The following is an 8,445-nucleotide window of genomic DNA, read 5'->3' on the forward strand; positions in this document are numbered from 1 at the left end:
TTTGGGAATGCCAAGACGGTGTACAACAACAACTCTTCCCGCTTTGGGAAGTTTATCCAGCTCCACTTCTCCCAGAGTGGGAACATCCAGGGAGGCTGTATCATCGACTGTATCCCTAAAACACTGTGTCTCACTCTCACACTCTCACACTGTCTGTGTTCTCCTTAACTTCACACCTTCAGATTTACTTGAAAAGAACCGTGTGGTGAGACAGAACCCTGGAGAGAGGAACTATCATATCTTCTATGCTCTGCTGGCCGGGGCCGACAAGAACCAGAAAGGTTGTAACCTTCCTGTCGAGACTCCTACACTAGAGGACAGTTATAACACAGCATCCTAACCTTCCTGTAGAGACTCCTACACTAGAGGACAGTTATAACACAGCATCCTAACCTTCCTGTCGAGACTCCTACACTAGAGGACAGTTAACACAGCATCCTAACCTTCCTGTCGAGACTCCTACACTAGAGGACAGTTAACACAGCATCCTAACCTTCCTGTAGAGACCCCTACACTAGAGGACAGTTATAACACAGCATCCTAACCTTCCTGTAGAGACTCCTACACTAGAGGACAGTTATAACACAGCATCCTAACCTTCCTGTAGAGACCCCTACACTAGAGGACAGTTATAACACAGCATCCTAACCTTCCTGTAGAGACTCCTACACTAGAGGACAGTTATAACACAGCATCCTAACCTTCCTGTAGAGACTCCTACACTAGAGGACAGTTATAACACAGCATCCTAACCTTCCTGTCGAGACTCCTACACTAGAGGACAGTTATAACACAGCATCCTAACCTTCCTGTCGAGACTCCTACACTAGAGGACAGTTAACACAGCATCCTAACCTTCCTGTCGAGACTCCTACACTAGAGGACAGTTATAACACAGCATCCTAACCTTCCTGTCGAGACTCCTACACTAGAGGACAGTTATAACACAGCATCCTAACCTTCCTGTAGAGACCCCTACACTAGAGGACAGTTATAACACAGCATCCTAACCTTCCTGTAGAGACTCCTACACTAGAAGACAGCACACAAACACAGCAAAGATGGAACCACAGGTTCAAAAGTGGTGTGGCAAAATGTATATATCTTTTTCTGGAGCCTGGAGTTTTTCCTGATCATGACCTGGTTGGGTAAAACTCTGGGTCCTATTTGTAGGTCATGACAAAATGTTATTACAGATGGCTTCTCTTTTCATCTGTGCTATGACTAGAGGACTGGAGTTTTTCTTGTCTGGTCATGTGAATTGGAAACACTCCTGGCCTTCGTTGGACCAATCCCTTTCAAATGACCACAAACCTGTTATTATCCATTCTGATATCAAAAGAGCCCGAGACGACAACCTCCACCGACAACATGCTCTGTAGTTTAGTGGACTACTATAGAACAGGAACACACACCAGTCCAATACTATAGGACAGGAACACACACCAGTCCAATACTATAGGACAGGAACACACACCAGTCCAATACTGTTAACAGGAACACACACCAGTCCAATACTATAGGACAGGAACACACACCAGTCCAATACTGTTAACAGGAACACACACCAGTCCAATACTATAGGACAGGAACACACACCAGTCCAATACTATAGGACAGGAACACACACCAGTCCAATACTGTTAACAGGAACACACACCAGTCCAATACTATAGGACAGGAACACACACCAGTCCAATACTGTGAACAGGAACACACACCAGTCCAATACTGTGAACAGGAACACACACCAGTCCAATACTGTGAACAGGAACACACACCAGTCCAATACTGTGAACAGGAACACACACCAGTCCAATACTATAGAACAGGAATACACACCAGTCCAATACTGTTAACAGGAACACACACCAGTCCAATACTGTTAACAGGAACACACACCAGTCCAATACTATAGAACAGGAATACACACCAGTCCAATACTATAGGACAGGAACACACACCAGTCCAATACTATAGGACAGGAACACACACCAGTCCAATACTGTGAACAGGAACACACACCAGTCCAATACTATAGGACAGGAACACACACCAGTCCAATACTGTTAACAGGAACACACACCAGTCCAATACTATTAACAGGAACACACACCAGTCCAATACTGTTAACAGGAACACACACCAGTCCAATACTGTTAACAGGAACACACACCAGTCCAATACTGTTAACAGGAACACACACCAGTCCAATACTATAGGACAGGAACACACACCAGTCCAATACTGTTAACAGGAACACACACCAGTCCAATACTATAGGACAGGAACACACACCAGTCCAATAGTGTGAACAGGAACACACACCAGTCCAATAGTGTGAACAGGAACACACACCAGTCCAATAGTGTGAACAGGAACACACACCAGTCCAATAGTGTGAACAGGAACACACACCAGTCCAATAGTGTGAACAGGAACACACACCAGTCCAATAGTGTGAACAGGAACACACACCAGTCCAATAGTGTGAACAGGAACACACACCAGTCCAATAGTGTGAACAGGAACACACACCAGTGTGAACAGGAACACACACCAGTCCAATAGTGTGAACAGGAACACACACCAGTCCAATAGTGTGAACAGGAACACACACACCAGTCCAATAGTGTGAACAGGAACACACACACCAGTCCAATACTGTGAACAGGAACACACACACCAGTCCAATACTGTGAACAGGAACACACACACCAGTCCAATAGTGTGAACAGGAACACACAGTCCAATAGTCCAATACTGTGAACAGGAACACACACACCAGTCCAATACTGTGAACAGGAACACACACACCAGTCCAATACTGTGAACAGGAACACACACACCAGTCCAATACTGTGAACAGGAACACACACACCAGTCCAATACTGTGAACAGGAACACACACACCAGTCCAATACTGTGAACAGGAACACACACACCAGTCCAATACTGTGAACAGGAACACACACACCAGTCCAATACTGTGAACAGGGAACACACACACCAGTCCAATACTGTGAACAGGAACACACACACCAGTCCAATACTGTGAACAGGAACACACACACCAGTCCAATACTGTGAACAGGAACACACACACCAGTCCAATACTGTGAACAGGAACACACACACCAGTCCAATACTGTGAACAGGAACACACACACCAGTCCAATACTGTGAACAGGAACACACACACCAGTCCAATACTGTGAACAGGAACACACACACCAGTCCAATACTGTGAACAGGAACACACACACCAGTCCAATACTGTGAACAGGAACACACACACCAGTCCAATACTGTGAACAGGAACACACACACCAGTCCAATACTGTGAACAGGAACACACACACCAGTCCAATACTGTGAACAGGAACACACACACCAGTCCAATACTGTGAACAGGAACACACACACCAGTCCAATACTGTGAACAGGAACACACACACCAGTCCAATACTGTGAACAGGAACACACACACCAGTCCAATACTGTGAACAGGAACACACACACCAGTCCAATACTGTGAACAGGAACACACACACCAGTCCAATACTGTGAACAGGAACACACACACCAGTCCAATACTGTGAACAGGAACACACACACCAGTCCAATACTGTGAACAGGAACACACACACCAGTCCAATACTGTGAACAGGAACACACACACCAGTCCAATACTGTGAACAGGAACACACACACCAGTCCAATACTGTGAACAGGAACACACACACCAGTCCAATACTGTGAACAGGAACACACACACCAGTCCAATACTGTGAACAGGAACACACACACCAGTCCAATACTGTGAACAGGAACACACACACCAGTCCAATACTGTGAACAGGAACACACACACCAGTCCAATACTGTGAACAGGTACACACACACCAGTCCAATACTGTGAACAGGAACACACACACCAGTCCAATACTGTGAACAGGAACACACACACCAGTCCAATACTGTGAACAGGAACACACACACCAGTCCAATACTGTGAACAGGAACACACACACCAGTCCAATACTGTGAACAGGAACACACACACCAGTCCAATACTGTGAACAGGAACACACACACCAGTCCAATACTGTGAACAGGAACACACCAGTTTTTCAAATAGAAAGAACAACAATCATTCGTTAATTATTAATTATCATGTCAATAGTTTCACAACGTTAGTATTTTTAAAGGTGTAATTTTGTAATATGAATGTCAGAATTGATTAATAATTAACACACTGAACAATAACTAATTTGCCTGTTTGTTTCGTGTGGGTAAACTGGGGGTGTTTCTTCAGTTTGATAAGTTGCCCTGTTAACCATTCTGGGGTTGACTGGGCAGCTCTGAGGTCGTGCTGGCTGTTTGTTTCTGCTTTTAGTTTTCAGCACGGCCGTAGCAGAGAAGCCACTTTCACACAGGTAGTGCTGAACGATAACATGACAGGCGAGAGCAGGATACCACTCCGCTGCACCAGAACAGTGGCAGCATCGTTTCCGGGATGCGCATGCTCAGTCCGCCCCGTCCAATGACAGCTCCGCCAGCTGATCCTCTTCGTTGCTTGGTGATGTGACGGTTCCCGTCCTTACTCCAAAGGGGTCCCGTATCCAGTCTCCTTGTCTCCTGTTCTCCGCTGGGAAAGTCGCAAACTTTCCCAACATCTTGACAACATGCTGTTTTAACGTATAAAAAAAAGAAATCCGTGTTTATTTGTTGATCAGATTCTGAATCTCGAAATCCGCAAGTCAGTCCTCCTGTTAGAAACGGTAAGCTTCATCTTGAAGGTCATCCACTTTGTCCCTCTGTCCAAATCGATGGTTCCCCCTCCCTTTCTTTGACACGTTGAGCAAATTCAGATGAACTACTCCTCGATGTTATTAATTATCCCAGACACTGGAAGGGAACTGCTCCTCGATGTTATTAATTATCCCAGACACTGGAAGGGAACTGCTCCTCGATGTTATTAATTATCCCAGACACTGGAAGGGAACTGCTCCTCGATGTTATTAATTATCCCAGACACTGGAAGGGAACTGCTCCTCGATGTTATTAATTATCCCAGACACTGGAAGGGAACTGCTCCTCGATGTTATTAATTATCCCAGACACTGGAAGGGAACTGCTCCTCGATGTTATTAATTATCCCAGACACTGGAAGGGAACTGCTCCTCGATGTTATTAATTATCCCAGGCACTGGAAGGGAACTGCTCCTCGATGTTATTAATTATCCCAGACGTGTCTGACATAGACCCATTAGAAGGGCACGGTTAGCCACATCTGTGGATTCATCAAGCTGCAGTGTGTTGCGCTCTGATATCTGGCGTGTTATGTCCTCAGACATGTCCTGGATTCTCCTCATGGTGTCCTCAGACATGTCCTGGATTCTCCTCATGGTGTCCTTAGACATGTCCTGGATTCTCCTCGTGGTGTCCTCAGACATGTCCTGGATTCTCCTCCTAGTGGTGTCCTCAGACATGTCCTGGATTCTCCTCCTAGTGGTGTCCTCAGACATGTCCTGGATTCTCCTTCTCGTGGTGTCCTCACATGTCCTGGATTCTCCTTCTCGTGGTGTCCTCATGGTGTCCTCAGACATGTCCTGGATTCTCCTCCTCGTGGTGTCCTCAGACATGTCCTGGATTCTCCTTCTCGTGGTGTCCTCATGGTGTCCTCAGACATGTCCTGGATTCTCCTCCTAGTGGTGTCCTCAGACATGTCCTGGATTCTCCTCCTAGTGGTGTCCTCAGACATGTCCTGGATTCTCCTCCTAGTGGTGTCCTCAGACATGTCCTGGATTCTCCTTCTCATGGTGTCCTCACATGTCCTGGATTCTCCTTCTCGTGGTGTCCTCATGGTGTCCTCAGACATGTCCTGGATTCTCCTTCTCGTGGTGTCCTCAGACATGTCCTGGATTCTCCTTCTCATGGTGTCCTCACATGTCCTGGATTCTCCTCCTCATGGTGTCCTCAGACATGTCCTGGATTCTCCTCCTCATGGTGTCCTCAGACATGTCCTGGATTCTCCTCCTCATGGTGTCCTCAGACATGTCCTGGATTCTCCTCCTCGTGGTGTCCTCAGACATGTCCTGGATTCTCCTTCTCGTGGTGTCCTCAGACATGTCCTGGATTCTCCTTCTCGTGGTGTCCTCAGACATGTCCTGGATTCTCCTCCTCATGGTGTCCTCAGACATGTCCTGGATTCTCCTCCTCGTGGTTTCCTCAGACATGTCCTGGATTCTCCTCCTCATGGTGTCCTCAGACATGTCCTGGATTCTCCTCCTCATGGTGTCCTCAGACATGTCCTGGATTCTCCTCCTCGTGGTGTCCTCAGACATGTCCTGGATTCTCCTTCTCGTGGTGTCCTCAGACATGTCCTGGATTCTCCTTCTCGTGGTGTCCTCAGACATGTCCTGGATTCTCCTCCTCATGGTGTCCTCAGACATGTCCTGGATTCTCCTCCTCGTGGTTTCCTCAGACATGTCCTGGATTCTCCTCCTCGTGGTGTCCTCAGACATGTCCTGGATTCTCCTCCTCGTGGTGTCCTCAGACATGTCCTGGATTCTCCTCCTCGTGGTGTCCTCAGACATGTCCTGGATTCTCCTCCTCGTGGTGTCCTCAGACATGTCCTGGATTCTCCTCCTCATGGTGTCCTCAGACATGTCCTGGATTCTCCTTCTCATGGTGTCCTCAGACATGTCCTGGATTCTCCTCCTCGTGGTGTCCTCAGACATGTCCTGGATTCTCCTCCTCGTGGTGTCCTCAGACATGTCCTGGATTCTCCTTCTCATGGTGTCCTCAGACATGTCCTGGATTCTCCTTCTCATGGTGTCCTCACATGTCCTGGATTCTCCTCCTCATAGTGTCCTCACATGTCCTGGATTCTCCTCCTCGTGGTGTCCTCAGACATGTCCTGGATTCTCCTCCTCATGGTGTCCTCAGACATGTCCTGGATTCTCCTTCTCGTGGTGTCCTCAGACATGTCCTGGATTCTCCTCCTCATGGTGTCCTCAGACATGTCCTGGATTCTCCTTCTCATGGTGTCCTCTGATGTCTGGTGTGTTCCTCATGGTGTCCTCAGACATGTCCTGGATTCTCCTTCTCATGGTGTCCTCACATGTCCTGGATTCTCCTCCTCGTGGTGTCCTCAGACATGTCCTGGATTCTCCTCCTCATGGTGTCCTCAGACATGTCCTGGATTCTCCTCCTCATGGTGTCCTCAGACATGTCCTGGATTCTCCTCCTCGTGGTGTCCTCTGATGTCTGGTGTGTTCCTCATGGTGTCATTGGATAGGTGTATGACTATGAGATCCTCTGCGCTGATGTGGGCTTTTTTTTGCACTTACCTTATGGCCCAGCGCATTGCTATGACTCATACGTTCTTCAATGAATCTTGTGAGGCTGGCTTATCATTGTGTCTTGTATTGCTTGGTGTCCAGATGTCTTTTTAGTTTTGGGAGGGGTTTATTTTAGATGCTTTTTGAAGAGGTAGTGTTTCAGGTGTTGTCAGAAACATGGGCAGGGACTACACCGTCCCAACGTCAGGGGGAAGCTTGTTCCACCATTGGGGTGCCGGGACAAAAAAAAGAGCTTAGACTGAGCTTCATTTACACAGGCAGTCCGATTCTGATCTTGTTCCAATAGTTGGGCTCCTGTGTAACCGCAGCCTTTGTGTCTCAAGAAAAGGTACATTTCCTGAAGAAAAATGTGTGTTCTTGCTTCAGGTGTGTGTGTGTGTGTGTGTGTGTGTGTGTGTGTGTGTGTGTGTGTGTGTGTGTGCTTCAGCTGTGTGTGTGTGTGTGCTTCAGCTGTGTGTGTGTGTGTGCTTCAGCTGTGTGTGTGTGTGTGCTTCAGCTGTGTGTGTGTGTGTGCTTCAGCTGTGTGTGTGTGTGTGCTTCAGCTGTGTGTGTGTGTGTGCTTCAGCTGTGTGTGTGTGTGTGCTTCAGCTGTGTGTGTGTGTGTGCTTCAGCTGTGTGTGTGTGTGTGCTTCAGCTGTGTGTGTGTGTTTGCTTCAGCTGTCTAAAGTTATTTTCTGTCTGTGTTACAGAGCTGTACTTCCTGTCAGAGGGCCCAGAGTCATACCACTACCTGAGTCAGTCTGGCTGTGTGAAGGACAGGAGTCTAGATGACCTGAAGCTATATGATAGTTTTATGGTGAGAGTGACTGGTCTATGGGTTATAGCTCTATGGGTTATAGCTCTATGGGTTATAGCTCTATGGGTTATAGCTCTGTTTTATAGCTCTGTATGGGTTATAGCTCTGTTTTATAGCTCTGTTATAGCTCTATATGGGTTATAGCTCTGTTTTATAGCTCTGTTTTATAGCTCTGTTTTATAGCTCTATATGGGTTATAGCTCTGTTTTATAGCTCTGTTATAGCTCTATGGGTTATAGCTCTGTGTTATAGCTCTGGGTTATAGCTCTGTGTTATAGC

At 47.1% G+C, this 8,445-nt stretch overlaps 1 long non-coding RNA gene across 1 annotated transcript; it reads left to right on the forward strand.

Annotated features, from left to right (window-relative positions):
- On the forward strand, positions 1-8,167 carry LOC124028631. The gene is made up of 3 exons (XR_006837620.1): positions 1-109; positions 183-281; positions 8,060-8,167. It is a non-coding gene; the product is annotated as an uncharacterized LOC124028631 (long non-coding RNA).
- The last annotated feature ends 278 nt before the right edge of the window (positions 8,168-8,445 follow it).

This window comes from Oncorhynchus gorbuscha, unplaced genomic scaffold (assembly GCF_021184085.1).
Source record: "Oncorhynchus gorbuscha isolate QuinsamMale2020 ecotype Even-year unplaced genomic scaffold, OgorEven_v1.0 Un_scaffold_4550, whole genome shotgun sequence".
NCBI classification, from domain to species: Eukaryota; Metazoa; Chordata; class Actinopteri; order Salmoniformes; family Salmonidae; genus Oncorhynchus; species Oncorhynchus gorbuscha.